Consider the following 25,365-nt stretch of genomic DNA (forward strand, 5'->3'; position numbering starts at 1 on the left):
AAAAAATATGTTGTGTCCACGTTGTGTTTTGGGCCATTTCCTTTTGTGGGCGCTAGGCCTACCCACAGAAGTGATGTACCATTTTTATCGAGAGACTTAGGGGAATGCTGGGTGGAAGGAAATTTGTGGCTCCTCTCAGATTCCAGAACTTTCTGTCACCGAAATGAGAGGAAAAAGTGTTTTTTGGGCCAAATTTTGATGTTTGCAAAGGATTCTGGGTAACATAACCTGGTCAGAGCCCCGCAAGTCACCCCATCTTGGATTCCCCTGGGCTTCTAGTTTTCAAAAATGCACTGGTTTGCTAGGTTTCCTCAGGTGTCGGCTGAGCTACAGGCCAAAATCCACAGGTAGGCACTGCTTTTTATAAAAAAATGTGATGTGTCCACGTTGTGTTTTGGGCCCTTTCCTTTCGTGGGCGCTAGTCCTACCCACACAAGTGAGGTATCATTTTTATCGGGAGACTTGGGGGAACGCTGGGTAGAAGGAAATTTGTGGCTCCTCTCAGATTCCAGAACTTTCTGCCACAGAAATGTGAGTAACATGTGTATTTTTATCCAAATTTTGAGGTTTGCAAAGGATTCTGGGTAACAGAACCTGGTCCGAGCCCCGCAAGTCACCCCTCCTTGGATTCCCCTAGGTCTCTAGTTTTCAGAAATGCACAGGTTTGGTAGGTTTCCCTAGGTGCCGGCTGAGCTAGAGGCCAAAATCTACAGGTAGGCACTTCGCAAAAAACACCTCTGTTTTTTTCCAAAATTTAGGATGTGTCCACGTTGCGCTTTGGGGTGTTTCCTGTCGCCGGCGCTAGGCCTACCCACGCAAGTGAGGTATCATTTTTATCGGGAGACTTGGGGGAACGCTGGGTGGAAGGAAATTTGTAGCTCCTCTCAGATTCCAGAACTTTCTGCCACAGAAATGTGAGGGACATGTGTTTTTTTAGCCAAATTTTGAGGTTTGCAAAGGATTCTGGGTAACAGAACCTGGTCCGAGCCCCGCAAGTCACCCCTCCTTGGATTCCCCTAGGTCTCTAGTTTTCAGAAATGCACAGGTTTGGTAGCTTTCCCTAGGTGCCGGCTGAGCTAGAGGCCAAAATCTACAGGTAGGCACTTCGCAAAAAACACCTCTGTTTTATTCCAAAATTTAGGATGTGTCCACGTTGCGCTTTAGGGTGTTTCCTGTCGCCGGCGCTAGGCCTACCCACGCAAGTGAGGTATCATTTTTATCGGGAGACTTGGGGGAACGCTGGGTGGAAGGAAATTTGTAGCTCCTCTCAGATTCCAGAACTTTCTGCCACAGAAATGTGAGGGACATGTGTTTTTTTAGCCAAATTTTGAGGTTTGCAAAGGATTCTGGGTAACAGAACCTGGTCCGAGCCCCGCAAGTCACCCCTCCTTGGATTCCCCTAGGTCTCTAGTTTTCAGAAATGCACAGGTTTGGTAGGTTTCCCTAGGTGCCGGCTGAGCTAGAGGCCAAAATCTACAGGTAGGCACTTCTCAAAAAACACCTCTGTTTTTTTCAAAAATTTAGGATGTGTCCACGTTGCGCTTTGGGGTGTTTCCTGTCGCCGGCGCTAGGCCTACCCACGCAAGTGAGGTATCATTTTTATCGGGAGACTTGGGGGAACGCTGGGTGGAAGGAAATTTGTAGCTCCTCTCAGATTCCAGAACTTTCTGCCACAGAAATGTGAGGGACATGTGTTTTTTTAGCCAAATTTTGAGGTTTGCAAAGGATTCTGGGTAACAGAACCTGGTCCGAGCCCCACAAGTCACCCCTCCTTGGATTCCCCTAGGTCTCTAGTTTTCAGAAATGCACAGGTTTGGTAGGTTTCCCTAGGTGCCGGCTGAGCTAGAGGCCAAAATCTACAGGTAGGCACTTCGCAAAAAACACCTCTGTTTTTTTCCAAAATTTAGGATGTGTCCACGTTGCGCTTTGGGGTGTTTCCTGTCGCCGGCGCTAGGCCTACCCACGCAAGTGAGGTATCATTTTTATCGGGAGACTTGGGGGAACGCTGGGTGGAAGGAAATTTGTAGCTCCTCTCAGATTCCAGAACTTTCTGGCACAGAAATATGAGGGACATGTGTTTTTTTAGCCAAATTTTGAGGTTTGCAAAGGATTCTGGGTAACAGAACCTGGTCCGAGCCCCGCAAGTCACCCCTCCTTGGATTCCCCTAGGTCTCTAGTTTTCAGAAATGCACAGGTTTGGTAGGTTTCCCTAGGTGCCGGCTGAGCTAGAGGCCAAAATCTACAGGTAGGCACTTCGCAAAAAACACCTCTGTTTTTTTCCAAAATTTAGGATGTGTCCACGTTGCGCTTTGGGGTGTTTCCTGTCGCCGGCGCTAGGCCTACCCACGCAAGTGAGGTATCATTTTTATCGGGAGACTTGGGGGAACGCTGGGTGGAAGGAAATTTGTAGCTCCTCTCAGATTCCAGAACTTTCTGCCACAGAAATGTGAGGGACATGTGTTTTTTTAGCCAAATTTTGAGGTTTGCAAAGGATTCTGGGTAACAGAACCTGGTCCGAGCCCCGCAAGTCACCCCTCCTTGGATTCCCCTAGGTCTCTAGTTTTCAGAAATGCACAGGTTTGGTAGGTTTCCCTAGGTGCCGGCTGAGCTAGAGGCCAAAATCTACAGGTAGGCACTTCGCAAAAAACACCTCTGTTTTTTTCCAAAATTTAGGATGTGTCCACGTTGCGCTTTGGGGTGTTTCCTGTCGCCGGCGCTAGGCCTACCCACGCAAGTGAGGTATCATTTTTATCGGGAGACTTGGGGGAACGCTGGGTGGAAGGAAATTTGTAGCTCCTCTCAGATTCCAGAACTTTCTGCCACAGAAATGTGAGGGACATGTGTTTTTTTAGCCAAATTTTGAGGTTTGCAAAGGATTCTAGGTAACAGAACCTGGTCCGAGCCCCGCAAGTCACCCCTCCTTGGATTCCCCTAGGTCTCTAGTTTTCAGAAATGCACAGGTTTGGTAGGTTTCCCTATGTGCCGGCTGAGCTAGAGGCCAAAATCTACAGGTAGGCACTTCCCAAAAAACACCTCTGTTTTTTTCCAAAATTTAGGATGTGTCCACGTTGCGCTTTGGGGTGTTTCCTGTCGCCGGCGCTAGGCCTACCCACGCAAGTGAGGTATCATTTTTATCGGGAGACTTGGGGGAACGCTGGGTGGAAGGAAATTTGTAGCTCCTCTCGGATTCCAGAACTTTCTGCCACAGAAATGTGAGGGACATGTGTTTTTTTAGCCAAATTTTGAGGTTTGCAAAGGATTCTGGGTAACAGAACCTGGTCCGAGCCCCGCAAGTCACCCCTCCTTGGATTCCCCTAGGTCTCTAGTTTTCAGAAATGCACAGGTTTGGTAGGTTTCCCTAGGTGCCGGCTGAGCTAGAGGCCAAAATCTACAGGTAGGCACTTCGCAAAAAACACCTCTGTTTTTTTCCAAAATTTAGGATGTGTCCACGTTGCGCTTTGGGGTGTTTCCTGTCGCCGGCGCTAGGCCTACCCACGCAAGTGAGGTATCATTTTTATCGGGAGACTTGGGGGAACGCTGGGTGGAAGGAAATTTGTAGCTCCTCTCAGATTCCAGAACTTTCTGGCACAGAAATGTGAGGGACATGTGTTTTTTTAGCCAAATTTTGAGGTTTGCAAAGGATTCTGGGTAACAGAACCTGGTCCGAGCCCCGCAAGTCACCCCTCCTTGGATTCCCCTAGGTCTCTAGTTTTCAGAAATGCACAGGTTTGGTAGGTTTCCCTAGGTGCCGGCTGAGCTAGAGGCCAAAATCTACAGGTAGGCACTTCGCAAAAAACACCTCTGTTTTTTTCCAAAATTTAGGATGTGTCCACGTTGCGCTTTGGGGTGTTTCCTGTCGCCGGCGCTAGGCCTACCCACGCAAGTGAGGTATCATTTTTATCGGGAGACTTGGGGGAACGCTGGGTGGAAGGAAATTTGTAGCTCCTCTCAGATTCCAGAACTTTCTGCCACAGAAATGTGAGGGACATGTGTTTTTTTAGCCAAATTTTGAGGTTTGCAAAGGATTCTGGGTAACAGAACCTGGTCCGAGCCCCGCAAGTCACCCCTCCTTGGATTCCCCTAGGTCTCTAGTTATCAGAAATGCACAGGTTTGGTAGGTTTCCCTAGGTGCCGGCTGAGCTAGAGGCCAAAATCTACAGGTAGGCACTTCGCAAAAAACACCTCTGTTTTTTTCCAAAATTTAGGATGTGTCCACGTTGCGCTTTGGGGTGTTTCCTGTCGCCGGCGCTAGGCCTACCCACGCAAGTGAGGTATCATTTTTATCGGGAGACTTGGGGGAACGCTGGGTGGAAGGAAATTTGTAGCTCCTCTCAGATTCCAGAACTTTCTGCCACAGAAATGTGAGGGACATGTGTTTTTTTAGCCAAATTTTGAGGTTTGCAAAGGATTCTAGGTAACAGAACCTGGTCCGAGCCCCGCAAGTCACCCCTCCTTGGATTCCCCTAGGTCTCTAGTTTTCAGAAATGCACAGGTTTGGTAGGTTTCCCTATGTGCCGGCTGAGCTAGAGGCCAAAATCTACAGGTAGGCACTTCGCAAAAAACACCTCTGTTTTTTTCCAAAATTTAGGATGTGTCCACGTTGCGCTTTGGGGTGTTTCCTGTCGCCGGCGCTAGGCCTACCCACGCAAGTGAGGTATCATTTTTATCGGGAGACTTGGGGGAACGCTGGGTGGAAGGAAATTTGTAGCTCCTCTCAGATTCCAGAACTTTCTGCCACAGAAATGTGAGGGACATGTGTTTTTTTAGCCAAATTTTGAGGTTTGCAAAGGATTCTGGGTAACAGAACCTGGTCCGAGCCCCGCAAGTCACCCCTCCTTGGATTCCCCTAGGTCTCTAGTTTTCAGAAATGCACAGGTTTGGTAGGTTTCCCTAGGTGCCGGCTGAGCTAGAGGCCAAAATCTACAGGTAGGCACTTCGCAAAAAACACCTCTGTTTTTTTCCAAAATTTAGGATGTGTCCACGTTGCGCTTTGGGGTGTTTCCTGTCGCCGGCGCTAGGCCTACCCACGCAAGTGAGGTATCATTTTTATCGGGAGACTTGGGGGAACGCTGGGTGGAAGGAAATTTGTAGCTCCTCTCAGATTCCAGAACTTTCTGGCACAGAAATGTGAGGGACATGTGTTTTTTTAGCCAAATTTTGAGGTTTGCAAAGGATTCTGGGTAACAGAACCTGGTCCGAGCCCCGCAAGTCACCCCTCCTTGGATTCCCCTAGGTCTCTAGTTTTCAGAAATGCACAGGTTTGGTAGGTTTCCCTAGGTGCCGGCTGAGCTAGAGGCCAAAATCTACAGGTAGGCACTTCGCAAAAAACACCTCTGTTTTTTTCCAAAATTTAGGATGTGTCCACGTTGCGCTTTGGGGTGTTTCCTGTCGCCGGCGCTAGGCCTACCCACGCAAGTGAGGTATCATTTTTATCGGGAGACTTGGGGGAACGCTGGGTGGAAGGAAATTTGTAGCTCCTCTCAGATTCCAGAACTTTCTGCCACAGAAATGTGAGGGACATGTGTTTTTTTAGCCAAATTTTGAGGTTTGCAAAGGATTCTGGGTAACAGAACCTGGTCCGAGCCCCGCAAGTCACCCCTCCTTGGATTCCCCTAGGTCTCTAGTTTTCAGAAATGCACAGGTTTGGTAGGTTTCCCTAGGTGCCGGCTGAGCTAGAGGCCAAAATCTACAGGTAGGCACTTCGCAAAAAACACCTCTGTTTTTTTCCAAAATTTAGGATGTGTCCACGTTGCGCTTTGGGGTGTTTCCTGTCGCCGGCGCTAGGCCTACCCACGCAAGTGAGGTATCATTTTTATCGGGAGACTTGGGGGAACGCTGGGTGGAAGGAAATTTGTAGCTCCTCTCAGATTCCAGAACTTTCTGCCACAGAAATGTGAGGGACATGTGTTTTTTTAGCCAAATTTTGAGGTTTGCAAAGGATTCTAGGTAACAGAACCTGGTCCGAGCCCCGCAAGTCACCCCTCCTTGGATTCCCCTAGGTCTCTAGTTTTCAGAAATGCACAGGTTTGGTAGGTTTCCCTATGTGCCGGCTGAGCTAGAGGCCAAAATCTACAGGTAGGCACTTCGCAAAAAACACCTCTGTTTTTTTCCAAAATTTAGGATGTGTCCACGTTGCGCTTTGGGGTGTTTCCTGTCGCCGGCGCTAGGCCTACCCACGCAAGTGAGGTATCATTTTTATCGGGAGACTTGGGGGAACGCTGGGTGGAAGGAAATTTGTAGCTCCTCTCAGATTCCAGAACTTTCTGCCACAGAAATGTGAGGGACATGTGTTTTTTTAGCCAAATTTTGAGGTTTGCAAAGGATTCTGGGTAACAGAACCTGGTCCGAGCCCCGCAAGTCACCCCTCCTTGGATTCCCCTAGGTCTCTAGTTTTCAGAAATGCACAGGTATGGTAGGTTTCCCTAGGTGCCGGCTGAGCTAGAGGCCAAAATCTACAGGTAGGCACTTCGCAAAAAACACCTCTGTTTTTTCCAAAATTTAGGATGTGTCCACGTTGCGCTTTGGGGTGTTTCCTGTCGCCGGCGCTAGGCCTACCCACGCAAGTGAGGTATCATTTTTATCGGGAGACTTGGGGGAACGCTTGGTGGAAGGAAATTTGTAGCTCCTCTCAGATTCCAGAACTTTCTGCCACAGAAATGTGAGGGACATGTGTTTTTTTAGCCAAATTTTGAGGTTTGCAAAGGATTCTGGGTAACAGAACCTGGTCCGAGCCCCGCAAGTCACCCCTCCTTGGATTCCCCTAGGTCTCTAGTTTTCAGAAATGCACAGGTTTGGTAGGTTTCCCTAGGTACCGGCTGAGCTAGAGGCCAAAATCTACAGGTAGGCACTTCGCAAAAAACACCTCTGTTTTTTTCCAAAATTTAGGATGTGTCCACGTTGCGCTTTGGGGTGTTTCCTGTCGCCGGCGCTAGGCCTACCCACGCAAGTGAGGTATCATTTTTATCGGGAGACTTGGGGGAACATAGATTAGCAAAACAAGTGCTATTGCCCCTTGTCTTTCTCTACATTTTTTCCTTCCAAATATAGGAGAGTGTGTAAAAAAGACATCTATTTGAGAAATTCCCTATAATTCACATGCTTGTATGGTCACCCCGGAATTCAGAGATGTGCAAATAACCACTGCTCCTCAGCACCTTATCTTGTGCCCTTTTTGGAAATGCAAAGGTTTTCTTGATAGCAATTTTTTACTCTTTATATTTCAGCAAATGAATTGCTGTATACCCGGTATAGAATGAAAACGCACTGCAGGGTGCAGCTCATTTATGGGCTCTGGGTTCCTCGGGTTCTTGATGAACCTACAAGCCCTATATATCCCCGCAACCAGAGGAGTCCAGCAGACGTAACGGTATATTGCTTTCCATAATCTGACATTGCAGGGAAAAGTTACAGAGTAAAACATAGAGAAAAATTTATGTTTTTTTCACCTCAATTTCAATATTTTTCTTTTTCAGCTGTTATTTTCTGTAGGAAACCCTTGTAGGATCTACACAAATGACCCCTTGCTGAATTCTGAATTTTGTCTACTTTTCAGAAATGGTTAGGTTTCTGGGATCCAGCATTGGTTTCATGCCCATTCCTGTCACTGACTGGAAGGAGGCTGAAAGCACAAAAAATTGCAAAAATGGGGTATGCCCCAGTAAAATGCCAAAATTGTGTTGAAAAATTGGGTTTTCTGATTCAAGTCTACCTGTTCCTGAAAGCTAGGAAGCTGCTGAGTTTAGCACTACAAACCCTTTGTTGATGCCATTTTCGGGGGGAAATCCACAAGCCTTCTTCTGCAGCCACTTTTTCCATTTTTTTAAAACAAAACGAAACTTTCACTGTATTTTGGACAATTTCTTGGCCTCCTTCAGGGGAACCCACAAAGTCTGGGTACCTTTAGAATCCCTAGGATGTTGGGAAAAAAGGACGCAAATTTGGCTTGGTTAGCTTATGTGGACAAAACGTTATGAGGGCCTAAGCGCGAACTGCCCCAAATAGGCAAAAAAAGGCCTGGCACAGGAGGGGGAAAAGGCCTGGCAGCGAAGGGGTTAAAGTACGTGTGACTTTGGCAGCCATTTTGTAATAGTGCCTACGTTTATTAGATCGTATATTCAACTGAAATTGATCTATGAAAGATTATTTATTTGAAGGACATGATCCATATTCTCGACTACGATACTTATTACCAACAATATTTTTTAACTTGACTTCGGTCAGAACAGAATTCAATTGGTTATACATCATCATTTCAATATCACCATAGTAAATCAACCAGGTGATCATTCTGAGCCTTGTTAAAGTACGTGTGTCTCTGGCAGCCATTTTAAAATGGTGTTTACATTTATTAGATCATATGTTCAATTGAAATTGATCTATACCAGGTTGGTTATTTAAAAAATGTAATTCCTATTCATATTTCAATAATCATGACCACAGTATTAATCATGTCACATGGCATTATTGCATAATTCATAAAACAACAATTTATCATTAAGTGTATAATTTTCTTATTGTCCATTTCTCTGAATTTAAAGACAGTTGTCAAATATTTTAATAACCTACATGGGAAATTAAATTTATATCCCAACTCGTCTCACTTATCATAATTATTCAAGGGAGAAGTAATTCTATCACTAATACTAATTCCCATAGGGAGAACAGAAAAAACTATGTAAATATATATTACCACATCTCTAAAATTCCAAACATTATTCCTATAGTTTATCCTTTGTATATTTAAATCCCCCCAAAATAGTGAAATTCATTGTTAACATTAAGTCCTTACTGTACTGTTCGTAAACGACTTATCCATTTTGCCTCTGCTTGTCTCAGTGTCAATTCTCTATTCCCTCCCCTTTCATCATGGGGCACATGTTCCACTCCATTAAACCATATTTCTGTGTTGGTAGGATGGGTCTGTTGTATGTGTGTAGCCACAGGGTATCTAACGCCCCCATTCTTTATAGCTCTCCCATGTTCCATCACTCTTATCTTTAAACTGCGTATGCTACTACCAATGTATAACTTTCCACACGAGCATCCTAAAGCATAAATTACAAATGTTGTGTTACAGTTAGTAAAATAATTGATAGTATATTCTATCTGAGTATTGTCTTTGAACTTTCGTATTTTATTAATTCCTATCTTACATATGGAGCATCCTCTACACGTAAAGAAACCTCCTGGTTTCACAGCTAACCATGTTCCAACTTCAGATTTACTTTGATTATCTTTTACAGAACTAGGACATAATATGTTTCTCAATGTGTTACCTCTCTGGTAAACTATTTTAGGTGTTTTAGATCTGGTACCTTCTGGTAATGTGGCTGAATTTAAAATATGCCAGTTTTGTCTTAGTGCATTAAAAATGTGATTACTGTATGGGTTAAATTTGGTAATAAAACGTATCTCTCATTTTTTATTGCTTCCTTTATTTTTGTTCACTTCTTTCTTCATATAGTTTTCTTTTAATATATGTTTCCTATCGACTATTTAAATTTTTGTTTTTCCCTTTCTCAAGACACCCTCATCGTATTCTCTCTTCCGAAATTCAAGTTCTATTTGAAATCCTTCTGTTGGCTGCAATTGCGTTTTGCTCTCACCATTTCACTATATGGTATTTATTCTATCGTTTTTTTGGGGTGAGCACTTGTGGCATGGAGTGCACTGTTACAAGCTGTGGGTTTCCTAAAAACATCTCTGTGATTGACATTATTGTGTGCATACAATTGCAGATCCAAAAAATAAATCATGTGTCTGTCATATTTTAAAGTCAGCTTCACATTAAATCTATTCTTATTTAGAAAGGCATGGTAATCCACAAGATCTATTAAACTGTCATTCCATATGATAAAGATATCATCTATATAACGTCCATAGAAAATGATGTTAATTATCCATTGATGTGCATGTCGGCCCCAGGCATGTTCCACCGCAAACAGACCCATAAAGAGTTTTGCATAAAATGGACCAAATCTGGAGCCCATTGCAGTTCCTTGTTTCTGTAGGGACCATGGGCCATATGTTCGAACACATTTTCCCATTGACACAGAATGGGAAAAACCCTTTGCTACATCTGGCCCCATGTTCCATTATAGAGAAAAGCATTTTTAGTCAAAATCATCTCAGCCATGTCTAATAGCATAAGCGTGTGTTCTAAAAGGCTAGCATTTTGTTTAAATAAAAATACACTTTAGTGCTTCCAGGCCACACTTCGTTTTTATATAGGTGTATAGACTTTCTACATCCATAGTCACAAAAATTTGATCTGTATTGTCCCAAACGAAATCTTCTAATTTATTCAACAGATCCTTACTATCTCTCAAATATGAAGGTAAGTTCTTAACAAAAGGCAGTAAAAAGCCATCTACATACTCTGCCATATGTTCTATAGGAGATCCAATACCTGATACAATAGGCCTCACAGGCGGAAAGTTACACGATTCATGTATTTTACGGAGTATATCTATACCTTTAAGTATACTCATCATCAGTAAGTAAACATGATTCATGCCAGTCCATAAGTTTGGCATTAACCTGTTGTTGTATTTTCATGATTGGATTATTTTCTAATCTTTCATAGCAATTACCATCTGACAATTGTCTTTCAATTTCCTTCAAATAATCAATCTTATTCATAAGCACAATATTACCACCCTTATCCGCTTCACGTATAACCAAATTATGATCATTTTTTAAATTTGTCAGGATACCCTTCTCTTTGATTGTTAAATTAAACATTTGAGAACACTTTTTGTTCCCATAATGTAAATCCTCGATTTTATATAGGTCTTTGGTCATTTTATGATGAAATTCATCTATCAAACTATCTTGTGTAATGGGTGGCAGAAATGTTGATGTTAATTTTAAATGGCTATGTGTTCTCAAATTCTTTTGGATGTTCAAGTCACTCGCAATGTGAGTAAGATCTCCCACCTCATCCATGTTGTCAATGTGGCAATAGTATGTATATCTCTCAAATCTGCAATAGAAATATTTGAAATACTTGATATACTTGTAATACACTCAGTTTTTCTTAGATGTTCATCAAGAAACCTTTTTAATTTGACATTTCTTACAAATTTAAATAGGTCAACATGTAGACCAACAAAATCACATTTTGCACTTGGGCAAAAACTGAATTCTTTGTTCAATACCCATATTTCTTCCTGGTTTAATATCCTTGAAGACAAATTGATCATCTTTAAATCATTTGAAGTTTCATCATTACATATAATATCATTTTTCTCATCATTGGTTTTAATCACCAGGTTCATTTTATCTCCCCTCATGAACTGTTGGCATGTTGCCTGGTCTGCACTCCTATTTTTGTGTTTCTTTCCTCCTCTTCTGTTCCTATATCTTTTACCCTGATGCCTCTTTTTTTGTTGCCTAACCTGAATCTCTGTACGTCAAATAAAAAACTTGATTTTACACTACTGATTTTATCATTACTTGTCCCTTCTCCTTGGTCACTTTCACATGATGAAAGGGATATACTACTTGAGGAAGTACTTATTTGTCTAGTGTGATCATTCTGTGCAGAACCTTTATTTGCAATCACATCATCATAGCGTCTTGCAAATGTTAAAATCCATCCCCTTGCATAATCATTGTTGTCCCAATTTGATTTTCTTTTGTTCTTTGTCCTTTAAATATAACTGGTAAGATGATAATTCTTTTCTTAAGATATCATAATTATTTTGTTTAGCCTCTAATAGATTTAATTCTCTGATTTCCTTTTCTAGACAGCCAATCTCCTCTCTCAATTTCTTCACCTTTCTTTCTAAATTTGTTATCAAAATGTCCAACATGTTATAGGATGCTTCATATAGGCCTTCTTCCCATTCACACAACAAATCTGCCTCTAGATCCTCAAAATTTAGAAAAATCAAAATTCGAAGTCCTCTTGGTATACATTTATTATCTATATATTTCTTTATGGTGAGCCAATCCCACCACTTCGCGAGCTCTTGCTTTTTCAATTTTTCCAAAGTTATACATTTTGCCTTTAATCCTTCTTTATTCATTGTTTTTGATAATTGCGTTTTTGATTGAGTCGTAATCTTTGTAAAAAGATCGCCCAGTAACGCTTCACGATTGCCATTAAAATCCATTTTGCTTCTAATCTGATATAGGTATCCTAATCATAAGTGCAGGCACCACCCAAAATTCTAAATCTCTCAATACAAAATGTGGGTCATGGTGTTCATTGCCGCACCTTACTTTTTTTGTTGCATATGCATTTAGTAATGCTATAGGTGCTCGGGTCTTGAGGTCCAACCCCCTAGGCCTCAGATAACCAGAAATTCTGGCCTAAAACACTGAAAAGAGGACCCAGCACCCAACTGTATTTGTTAATGTTAAAGAAATGTATCTTCCATATTTTCAAATCCAAACATAGGTCACATAATTCCCCAATCAAGTCTTGTTAAAATGATTGTTCTTTATTGATTCATATTTAAGATTATTCAAATATGATTAGGAATTACATTTTTAAAAATAAACAATCTAGTATAGATACATTTCAATTGAACATACAATCTAATTAATGTAAACACCATTTTAAAATGGCTGCCAGAGACACACGTACTTTAACGAGGCTCAGAACTATCATCTGGTTGATTAACCATGGTGATATCGAAATGATGATGTATAACCAATTGAATTCTGTTTTGACCGAAGTCAAGTTAAAAAATGTTGTTGGTAATACATATCGTAGTCGAGAATATGGATCATATCCTTCAAATAAATAATCTTTTATAGATCAATTTCAGTTGAATATATGATCTAATAAACGGAGACACTATTACAGAATGGCTGCCAAAGTCACACGTACTTTAACCCCTTCGCTGCCAGGCCTTTTCCCCTCCTGTGCCAGGCCTTTTTTTGCCTATTTGGGGCAGTTCGCGCTTAGGCCCTCATAACGTTTTGTCCACATAAGCTAACCCAGCCAAATTTGTGTCCTATTTTTCCAACATCCTAGGGATTCTAGAGGTACCCAGACTTTGTGGGTTCCCCTGAAGGAGGCCAAGAAATTGGCCAAAATACAGTGAAAAGTTTGTTTTTTCAAAGAAATTGGAAAACGTGGCTGCAGAAGAAGGCTTGTGGTTTTTCCCCTGAAAATGGCATCAACAAAGGGTTTGCAGTGCTAAACTCAGCAGATTCCCAGCTTCCAGGAACAGGCAGACTTGAATCAGAAAACCCAATTTTTCAACACAATTTTGGCATTTTACTGGGACTTACCCCATTTTTGCAATTTTTTGTGCTTTCAGCCTCCTTCCAGTCAGTGACAGAAATGGGCATGAAACCAATGGTGGATCCCAGAAACCTAAACATTTCTAAAAAGTAGACAAAAATCTGAATTCAGCAAGGGGTCATTTGTGTAGATCCTACAAGGGTTTCCTACAGAAAATAACAGCTGAAAAAGAAAAATATTGAAATTGAGGTGAAAAAAACATCAATTTTTCTCTACGTTTTACTCTGTAACTTTTCCCTGCAATGTCAGATTATCGAAAGCAATATACTGTTACGTCTGCTGGACTCCTCTGGTTGCGGGGATATATAGGGCTTGTAGGTTCATCAAGAACCCGAGGAACCCAGAGCCAATAAATGAGCTGCACCCTGCAGTGCGTTTTCATTCTATACCGAGTATACAGCAATTCATTTGCTGAAATATAAAGAGTAAAAAATTGCTATCAAGAAAACCTTTGTATTTCCAAAAAGGGCACAAGATAAGGTGTTGAGGAGCAGTGGTTATTTGCACATCTCTGAATTCCGGGGTGACCATACTAGCATGGGAATTACAGGGCATTTCTCAAATAGATGTATTTTTTACACACTCTCCTATATTTGGAAGGAAAAAATGTAGAGAAAGACAAGGGGCAATAGCACTTGTTTTGCTAATCTATGTTCCCCCAAGTCTACCGATAAAAATGATACCTCACTTGTGTGGGTAGGCCTAGCGCCCGCGACAGGAAACGCCCCAAAACGCAACGTGGACACATCACATTTTTTTGAAAGAAAACAGAGGTGTTTTTTGCAAAGTGCCTACCTGTAGATTTTGGCCTCTAGCTCAGCTGGCACCTAGGGAAACCTACCAAACCTGTGCATTTCTGAAAACTAGAGACCTAGGGGAATCCAAGATGGGGTGATTTGTGGGGCTCGGACCAGGTTCTGTTACCCAGAATCCTTTGCAAACCTCAAAATTTGGCTAAAAAAACACATGTTCCTCACATTTCTGTGGCAGAAAGTTTTGGAATCTGAGAGGAGCCACAAATGTCTTTCCACTGAGCGTTCCTCCAAGTCTCCCGATAAAAATGATACCTCACTTGTGTGGGTAGGCCTAGCGCCCGCCACAGGAAACGCCCCAAAGCGCAACGTGGACACATCCAAATTTTTGAAAGAAAACAGAGGTGTTTTTTGCGAAGTGCCTACCTGTAGATTTTGGCCTCTAGCTCAGCTTGCACCTAGGGAAACCTACCAAACCTGTGCATTTCTGAAAACTAGAGACCTAGGGGAATCCAAGGAGGGTTGACTTGCGGGGCTCGGACCAGGTTCTGTTACCCAGAATCCTTTGCGAACCTCAAAATTTTGCTAAAAAAACACATGTTCCTCACATTTCTGTGGCAGAAAGTTCTGGAATCTGAGAGGAGCCACAAATTTCCTTCCACCCAGCGTTCCCCCAAGTCTCCCGATAAAAATTATACCTCACTTGTGTGGGTAGGCCTAGCGCCCGCGACAGGAAACGCCCCAAAGCGCAACATGGATGCATCCAAATTTTTGAAAGAAAACAGAGGTGTTTTTTGCGAAGTGCCTACATGTAGATTTTGGCCTCTAGCTCAGCCGGCACCTAGGGAAACCTAACAAACCTGCACATTTCTGAAAACTAGAGACCTAGGGGAATACAAGGAGGGTTGACTTGCGGGGCTCGGACCAGGTTCTGTTACCCAGAATCCTTTGCGAACCTCAAAATGTGGCTAAAAAAACACATGTTCCTCACATTTCTGTGGCAGAAAGTTCTGGAATCTGAGAGGAGCCACAAATTTCCTTCCACGCAGCGTTCACCCAAGTCTCCAGATAAAAATGATACCTCACTTGTGTGGGTAGGCCTAGCGGCCGCGACAGGAGATGCCCCAAAGCGCAACGTGGACACATCCAAATTTTTGAAAGAAAACAGAGGTGTTTTTTGCGAAGTGCCTACCTGTAGATTTTGGCCTCTAGCTCAGCCGGCACCTAGGGAAACCTACCAAACCTGTGCATTTCTGAATACTAGAGACCTAGGGGAATCCAATATGGGGTGACTTGCGGGGCTCGGACCAGGTTCTGTTACCCAGAATCTTTTGCAAACCTCAAAATTTGGCTAAAAAAACACATGTTCCTCACATTTCTGTGGCAGAAAGTTCTGGAATCTAAGAGGAGCCACAAATTTCCTTACACCCAGCGTTCCCCCAAGACTCCCGATAAAAACGATACCTCACTTGTGTGGGTAGGCCTAGCGACCGCGCCAGGAAACGCCCCAAAGCGCAACGTGGACACATCCAAATTTTTTAAAGAAAACAGAGGTGTTTTTTGCGAAGTGCCTACCTGTAGATTTTGGCCTCTAGCTCAGCTTGCACCTAGGGAAACCTACCAAACCTGTGCATTTCTGAAAACTAGAGACCTAGGGGAATCCAAGGAGGGTTGACTTGCGCGGCTCGGACCAGGTTCTGTTACCCAGAATCCTTTGCGAACCTCAAAATGTTGCTAAAAAAACACATGTTCCTCACATTTCTGTGGCAGAAAGTTCTGGAATCTGAGAGGAGCCACAAATTTCCTTCCACCCAGCGTTCCCCCAAGTCTCCCGATAAAAATGATACCTCACTTGTGTGGGTAGGCCTAGCGCCCGCGACAGGAAACGCCCCAAAGCGCAACATGGACGCATCCAAATTTTTGAAAGAAAACAGAGGTGTTTTTTGCGAAGTGCCTACCTGTAGATTTTGGCCTCTAGCTCAGCCGGCACCTAGGGAAACCTAACAAACCTGTGCATTTCTGAAAACTAGAGACCTAGGGGAATCCAAGGAGGGTTGACTTGCGGGGCTCGGACCAGGTTCAGTTACCCAGAATCCTTTGCGAACCTCAAAATGTGGCTAAAAAAACACATGTTCCTCACATTTCTGTGGCAGAAAGTTCTGGAATCTGAGAGGAGCCACAAATTTCCTTCCACGCAGCGTTCCCCCAAGTCGCCCGATAAAAATGATACCTCACTTGTGTGGGTAGGCCTAGCGCCCGCGACAGGAAATGCCCCAAAGCGCAACGTGGATACATCCAAATTTTTGAAAGAAAACAGAGGTGTTTTTTGCGAAGTGCCTACCTGTAGATTTTGGCCTCTAGCTCAGCCGGCACCTAGGGAAACCTACCAAACCTTTGCATTTCTGAATACTAGAGACCTAGGGGAATCCAATATGGGGTGACTTGCGGGGCTCGGACCAGGTTCTGTTACCCAGAATCTTTTGCAAACCTCAAAATTTGGCTACAAAAACACATGTTCCTCACATTTCTGTGGCAGAAAGTTCTGGAATCTAAGAGGAGCCACAAATGTCCTTCCACCCAGCGTTCCCCCAAGACTCCTGATAAAAACAATACCTCACTTGTGTGGGTAGGCCTAGCGACCGCGCCAGGAAACGCCCCAAAGCGCAACGTGGACACATCCAAATTTTTGAAAGAAAACAGAGGTGTTTTTTGCGAAGTGCCTACCTGTAGATTTTGGCCTCTAGCTCAGCCGGCGCCTAGGGAAACCTAACAAACCTGTGCATTTCTGAAAACTAGAGACCTAGGGGAATCCAAGGAGGGGTGACTTGCGGGGCTCAGACCAGGTTCTGTTACCCAGAATCCTTTGCAAACCTCAAAATTTGGCTAAAAAAACACATGTTCCTCACATTTCTGTGGCAGAAAGTTCTGGAATCTGAGAGGAGCCACAAATTTCCTTCCACCCAGCGTTCCCCCAAGTCTCCCGATAAAAATGATACCTCACTTGTGTAGGTAGGCCTAGGGCCCGCGACAGGAAACGCCCCAAAGCGCAACGTGGACACATCCAAATTTTTGAAAGAAAACAGAGGTGTTTTTTGCGAAGTGCCTACCTGTAGATTTTGGCCTCTAGCTCAGCCGGCACCTAGGGAAACCTACCAAACCTGTGCATTTCTGAAAACTAGAGACCTAGGGGAATCCAAGGAGGGTTGACTTGCGCGGCTCGGACCAGGTTCTGTTACCCAGAATCCTTTGCGAACCTCAAAATGTTGCTAAAAAAACACATGTTCCTCACATTTCTGTGGCAGAAAGTTCTGGAATCTGAGAGGAGCCACAAATTTCCTTCCACCCAGCGTTCCCCCAAGTCTCCCGATAAAAATGATACCTCACTTGTGTGGGTAGGCCTAGCGCCCGCGACAGGAAACGCCCCAAAGCGCAACATGGACGCATCCAAATTTTTGAAAGAAAACAGAGGTGTTTTTTGCGAAGTGCCTACCTGTAGATTTTGGCCTCTAGCTCAGCCGGCACCTAGGGAAACCTAACAAACCTGTGCATTTCTGAAAACTAGAGACCTAGGGGAATCCAAGGAGGGTTGACTTGCGGGGCTCGGACCAGGTTCAGTTACCCAGAATCCTTTGCGAACCTCAAAATGTGGCTAAAAAAACACATGTTCCTCACATTTCTGTGGCAGAAAGTTCTGGAATCTGAGAGGAGCCACAAATTTCCTTCCACGCAGCGTTCCCCCAAGTCGCCCGATAAAAATGATACCTCACTTGTGTGGGTAGGCCTAGCGCCCGCGACAGGAAATGCCCCAAAGCGCAACGTGGATACATCCAAATTTTTGAAAGAAAACAGAGGTGTTTTTTGCGAAGTGCCTACCTGTAGATTTTGGCCTCTAGCTCAGCCGGCACCTAGGGAAACCTACCAAACCTTTGCATTTCTGAATACTAGAGACCTAGGGGAATCCAATATGGGGTGACTTGCGGGGCTCGGACCAGGTTCTGTTACCCAGAATCTTTTGCAAACCTCAAAATTTGGCTACAAAAACACATGTTCCTCACATTTCTGTGGCAGAAAGTTCTGGAATCTAAGAGGAGCCACAAATGTCCTTCCACCCAGCGTTCCCCCAAGACTCCCGATAAAAACAATACCTCACTTGTGTGGGTAGGCCTAGCGACCGCGCCAGGAAACGCCCCAAAGCGCAACGTGGACACATCCAAATTTTTGAAAGAAAACAGAGGTGTTTTTTGCGAAGTGCCTACCTGTAGATTTTGGCCTCTAGCTCAGCCGGCGCCTAGGGAAACCTAACAAACCTGTGCATTTCTGAAAACTAGAGACCTAGGGGAATCCAAGGAGGGGTGACTTGCGGGGCTCAGACCAGGTTCTGTTACCCAGAATCCTTTGCAAACCTCAAAATTTGGCTAAAAAAACACATGTTCCTCACATTTCTGTGGCAGAAAGTTCTGGAATCTGAGAGGAGCCACAAATTTCCTTCCACCCAGCGTTCCCCCAAGTCTCCCGATAAAAATGATACCTCACTTGTGTAGGTAGGCCTAGGGCCCGCGACAGGAAACGCCCCAAAGCGCAACGTGGACACATCCAAATTTTTGAAAGAAAACAGAGGTGTTTTTTGCGAAGTGCCTACCTGTAGATTTTGGCCTCTAGCTCAGCCGGCACCTAGGGAAACCTACCAAACCTGTGCATTTCTGAAAACTAGAGACCTAGGGGAATCCAAGGAGGGTTGACTTGCAGGGCTCGGACCAGGTTCTGTTACCCAGAATCCTTTGCGAACCTCAAAATTTGGCTAAAAAAACACATGTGCCTCAGATTTCTGTGGCAGAAAGTTCTGGGATCTGAGAGGAGCCACAAATTTCCTTCCACCCAGCGTTCCCCCAAGTCTAACGATAAAAATGATACCTCACTTGTGTGGGTAGGCCTAGCGCCCGCGACAGGAAACGCCCCAAAGTGCAACGTGGACACATCCCATTTTTTGAAAGAAAACAGTGCCTACCTGTGGATTTTGGCCTGTAGCTCAGCCGGCACTTAGGGAAACCTACCAACCCTGTGCATTTTTGAAAACTAAAGACCTTGGGGAATCCAAGATAGGGTGACTTGTGGGGCTCGGACCAGGTTCTGTTACCCAGAATCCTTTGCAAACCTCAAAATTTGGCTAAAAAAACACCCTTTCCTCTCATTTCGGTGACAGAAAGTTCTGGAATCTGAGAGGAGCTACAAATTTCCTTCCACCCAGCATTCCCCCAAGTCTCCCGATAAAAATGATACCTCACTTGTGTGTGTGGGCCAGGTGCCTGCAACAGAATAAGGCCCAAAACTTGAAGAGATAGAAGGGATAGCACAGCGAGTTTACAAGGGCATATTCTTTTATACATCTTTAGATGGACTCTGCTTTGGGGACCCGCATAAGTGAGGTGTCATTTTACTTGGGAGACTGAGGGGAAAACTGGGGAGTAGGAATTTTGTGCTGGAGCGGTGATCCTACTAAGAAAAGTCAGGAAAATATGCTTTTTTATGCAAATTTTGAGGTTTACAGAGGAGTCTGGGTAAGAAAATGTTGGGGGAGCCATGCAAGCCACACCTCCCTGGACTCCTTGGGGTGTCTAGTTTTAAAAAGTTTCTGGGTTTTGTAGGTTTCCCTAGATGAAGGCCGCACCCAGGACCAAAAACATAGGTGGGCCCTTCCCCCCAAACACAGGTATTTTTGTAATATATCATTTTGATGTGTGCACATACGTCCGTGATGTGCCAAACACTAAAACTGTGAAAAGAAACACACTTAGGTTATGTGAAGAAGACCCCTCACCCACCAACCAAATTGGTGGCATGCTTCATCATCGGGGTCCCACCCGAGGCACCAAGCGTGTCACAGGTGTGCTGCGACGCCTGATTACAGCGGAGCAGGTTTTGTAATTTTTTAGCACACATACTGGTTGGATTTGGCACGAGGGTGAGTGATGGTTCACTGGATCAAATTTTATTAACAAGAGATTTCTCAAAAATGAAATGCACTGCTAATTACTGAAAGGCAAAAAAGTGAACCAATGACTCACAGCTCGTGAGCTGTGAAGCCGCGACAAGGCACCAACTGCTTTACAGTCCATTCACACACCTTTCATACATGACACGCACAAGACCATTCACACCGCCAGCCACGGGCCCAGCACATTACAACACTCACATCGACAGACCGCGCCACTCAAGGGCCCATCACTTAGTTACGCCCACATGCCTGATACAAGAATCACACCAGCTGATGGGAGTGTGGACCGCCGTTTGGCTGGCACCGCCAGCCAAGCGCCACCCCACGCACACCGCCAGCCAAGCGCCACCCCACGCACACCGCCAGCCAAGCGCCACCCCAAGCACACCGCCAGCCAAGCGCCACCCCAAGCACACTGCCAGCCAAGCGCCACCCCACGCACACCGCCAGCCAAGCGCCACCCCACGCACACCGCCAGCCAAGTGCCACCCCAAGCACACCGCCAGCCAAGCGCCACCCCACGCACACCGCCAGCCAAGCGCCACCCCAAGCACACCGCCAGCCAAGCGCCACCCCACGCACACCGCCAGCCAAGCGCCACCCCAAGCACACCGCCAGCCAAGCGCCACCCCACGCACACCGCCAGCCAAGCGCCACCCCAAGCACACCGCCAGCCAAGCGCCACCCCAAGCACACAGCCAGCCAAGCGCCACCCCAAGCACACCGCCAGCCAAGCGCCACCCCACGCACACCTCCAGCCAAGCGCCACCCCACGCACACCGCAATCACTTTTTTTATTTATAAACAAAAAAGAAACCAGTAATTATAAAATAAGCACAAAACTACAAACACAAAAGCTCTAACTAAATACACGACAGAGATGCCAACCGTGAAACATATGAAAATATAAAACAGACAGCTTACACTCACTGTATTTCCCAAAAGTTTTTCCTTGTGTGGTAACTTCTAAAACAGCTGGGCACACACAGCCCAGGCTTTGAAGGGCATTCGGGGCAGTACATCCGGCTCTCCCTCCGGATTGATCTCCGGGCACATACTCTACATTTCTTTGTGGGCATGTCTTTTTTGGGAGTGGGAGGAATGTGATCTGGAAAGTGCCGATCTTTCAATCTAGCCACATCCTCCACCACTTCTACTCTGGGAACTCTTGCCGGTTCCACCACAATAAGGCTTTCTATCACCGACTCCTGAAATTTAACAAATGTCATCCTTGACTCAGGTGAACAATCCTTGTATACAATAAAGGCATTAAAAGTTGCCAAATGAAATAAATCTAGGGCCAACTTTTTATACCACACATAAGACTTACGAAGAGCAGTGTAAGGTTCCAACCTCTGATCTACTCTATCAACACCACCCATGTGCCTATTGTAGTCCAAAATGCACGCAGGTTTGCACACTTCCGCAACCTGACCCCAATCAGCCACAGGGGAAGTACTCTCATCATGGATGGTCAATAGCATGTACACATCCCTCCTGTCTGAAAATTTCAGAGCTAGCAGCTCATTATTCCGCAAGGCACTGCACTGTCCCCTCTCAAGTTTTTTACAGACAAGCTTCCTTGGATAGCCTTTCCGGTTAGAACGGATTGTGCCACAAGCAACAGTGTCCACCCTAAACAGCTCCTTGAACAACTGCACTCCAGTGTAGAAATTATCTACGTACAAATGATGACCTTTGTTAAACAGCCGTCTAGCAAGTTCCCACCCAATATTTTCGCTAACTCCAAAAGTGGCCGGACAACCAGGAGGGTCAATACTGGAATCCCTACCAGTGTAGACCCGGAAATTATACACATATCCTGTACTGCTTTCTGACAGCAGATACAATTTAATCCCATACCGTGCCCTCTTACTAGGAATGTACTGCTTAAACACTAAACGCCCCTTGAAAAGGACCAAAGACTCGTCCACACTTATCTCTTTGCCTGGAACATAGACCTCTGAAAACCGATCCACAAAATGATCAAGGACAGGCCTAATCTTAAAAAGGCGGTCACAATCATGGTGATCTCGTGGCAAGGCTAAAGCATTGTCTACAAAATGCAGCATACGAAGAAGAAGCAAATACCGATTACGTGTCATAGTTGCAGGAAATATAGCAATTGCCATCAAGGGACTAGTAGACCAATACGAAGCCAGTGACGGCTTCCTGATCAACCCCATCAAAAAAGACAAACCTAAAAACCTTTTCATCTCTTCCAGATATGTGGGAACCCAATGAGTAGCTCTAGACTGAGGCTTAAGTCTGGCAGCGTTGTCCCGCAAATATTGCTCTGCATACACATTTGTCTGCTCCACAATCTCTTCCAAAAATACATCGTCCATAAACAAGTGAAAGAAATGGACAGGCAAAAAGTTTTCCGTATTAACTCTACACCCTGGGAGACCAGTAAATGCAGGTAACTGTGGCTGCTCCATGTTTGGGGCAATCCAGGTGACAGGTCTTCTAATGGGAAACCCTTCGGCCCCAGGCTGCTGCACTCTTGTCCTCCTCTAACACAGGCCCTTCATCTGCACTGAGAGTAGCTTCCTCATCAGAAGAATACTCTCGGACAGAAAACTCACTTCCAGAATCTCCTGCTTCCTCCTCTGCCTCAGATGCAAAGTCAGTGTCGTAATCATGGTCTGAAGATGACTCAAAGAGCATGCGAACAACCTGCTGAGCTGTCACTTTGCGGCTAGCCATGATCCTAACAACAAATGGATTGGCAACAACAACTACCACTAAAATAAGTAATAAACAAAGTGTAGCTTTATCACAAAGAGTTATGTACTACAAAAAACTATACCACTCACTTGCCTGAAATAGCTACTCACCAAGCAACTACTCTGCACAGACACAGCAATCACCAATGATTTCCCACTAAAAAGAAAAAAGAAAAAAGAAAATTAGACATATGACAACACAAACATCACTGTGCTCAAATCTAAGGACAATGTCAAACACACAATACTGCATTTAGTACACCACCTACAAACATGTCATTCATGCATGTCAACAATACTCCTTTGGAGTAAATTGCTTTCACTTACCTAAAACATGCAACTATGCAAACAGCAGGACAACTACTGCCAAAACCGCAAAGATCCACAGCAAAGGAAGCAAAAGCTTTGAACTAGAAGAAAAAGAAGAAATAAATTGTTATAATCACAAATACAAATACTTTGCCAGTTGACAAACACCCCACCACCAAGACACCACCAAGAACTTAGAAGTTGTCCCTGGTACCTAAGTGGATCCTGCCCCCCTCGGGGGTAGATGGGCGTAAAAAAATTGGCCAATTTGCCCCCATGGGGGGCAGAAATGGGCAACACCACTGTGCCCCCTTTAGGGGGCGACCCAGCACAACACAAAACAAAACAAAAAAATCCCTGCCGTTTTGGTGGTTTCTGCCCTCCTTGGGGGAAGATGGGCCTACAAAAATAGGGGCAGAGATGGCGAATACGAACTTTCCCCACCTTAGGGGGGCGACCGTTGCCCAAGGGGTGCCCCCAAACACACACCACACACACACACACACACCACACAATCCCTGGCGCCTAGTGTGCTTTCACCCCCGGGGGCCAGATCGTCCAAAAAATGGCTGGTCTGCCATTGTGGGGGACGAAACAGAAAAAAAAATAGCTCCCCAGGGGAGCGACCCTTGCCCAAGGGGTTGCCCCCAAAATAAACAATAAAAAAAACAAAATCCCTGGCGTCTAGTGGATTTCGCCCCCCCCCCACTTGGTGGCAGATCAGCCCAAAAATTGGCAATCTGTCCCGGGGGGGGGGCGAAATACTAAAAAAATAGCCCCCCAGTGGGGCGCCCCTTGCCCAAGGGGTCGCCCCCCCAAAAAACGTTACAATAAAAATAAATCCCTGGTGTCTAGTGGATTTCGCCCCCCCCTGGGGGCAGATTGGCTGAAAAAAAGGCGATCTGCCCCCGGGGGGGGTGAAACACTAAAAGAATTGACCCGGGGGAGGGCGACCCTTGCCCAAGGGGTAACCCCCAAAAAAGACAATAAAAACAAATTCCCTGGTGTCTAGTGGATTTCACCTCCCCCTGGAGGCCGATCCGCCGAAAAATTGGCGGATCTGCCCCCAGGGGGGGGCCAAATACTGAAAAAATTGCCCCCCAGGGGGGCGACCCTTGCCCAAGGGGTCGCCCCCAAAATAAACCTATTACAAAAAAATCCCTGGGGTCTAGTGGAGATTCCTGCTCCAAGATCGCGGGCCCTGCCCGCGATCGTGGAGCAGGAATCTTGTGAAAACAGGCACAGGGGGAAAGGAAAAACCCTTTCCTTTCCCCCGTGTCTGTTTTCACCACCCCCCGCCCCCCAAAAACGGAAAGGACTCACCTTTTCGGTCCTTTCCCGACGACGGCCGGCAACACTAGATGAAGTCAGCGCGCTGTGCGCGCGCTGACGTCATCGGATTGCCGGGGGGGGGGGTGAGGGTGGAAGGGGAAGGTCTTCCCCTTCCATCCCCGCCTTGGGGGAGGAGGGGGGTGCACGGGGGCACGCTAGCGCTCCCCCAAGTTCCCCTGTGCCTTGGACGAGATGATCTCGTCCAAGGCACAGGGGAACTGTAGCCTTGGACAAGATCATCTCGTCCAAGGCATAGAAGCGGTTAATGAGGCTTAAAATGAAAATGCCCGCCATGTTTGATAGTGAAATGAACATCCGATTAATCAACCTCGGTGATATTGAAATGATGATGTATAACTAATTGAATCCTGTTCTGACCGAAGTTATGTTTAAAAATCTCAGTGGTAATAAGTAACGGAGTTCAGAATATAGATTTTGTCCCTCGAATAAATAATTTTTTATAGATCAGTAGAACATACGATCCAATAAACTTAGACACCATTTTAAAATGGCTGCCAGTGTCACACGTACTTCAATGAGATTTAAAATGAACATCTCAGGTGTGAGCGTTCTGCTAAAAGTATACAAGGGGTATGAGAGCACAAGATAAGATTTGCAAGGGCATCGTTAAATGGAGCTTTGTTATGCCATACGTCTTAATTATGAGGTAGGAGTTCCAGTTGATCAGCTTGGGTGATATTGAAATGACAATGTATAACTAATTGAGTCCTGTTCTGACCGAAGTTAATTTTCAGAATATTGTTGGTATTAGGTATCATAGTTCAGAACATGAAGTATGTCTTTTTAATAAAACCACAGCAAGACATAATTTAATAGAAGCATAGGAGGTTGAATGTGGCTGTTGTTGACATATCGATATTTATTTAGACACCAAGCGACACAATAGTCATATGCATTGGCATGTATGGAGAGAAAGAAATACCGAATATGGGAAATTTGACGTAAGGTCAATATTGACATTGGCAATTC

The sequence above is a fragment of the Pleurodeles waltl genome, chromosome 11 (genome assembly GCF_031143425.1).
Source record: "Pleurodeles waltl isolate 20211129_DDA chromosome 11, aPleWal1.hap1.20221129, whole genome shotgun sequence".
Classification (NCBI taxonomy): domain Eukaryota; kingdom Metazoa; phylum Chordata; class Amphibia; order Caudata; family Salamandridae; genus Pleurodeles; species Pleurodeles waltl.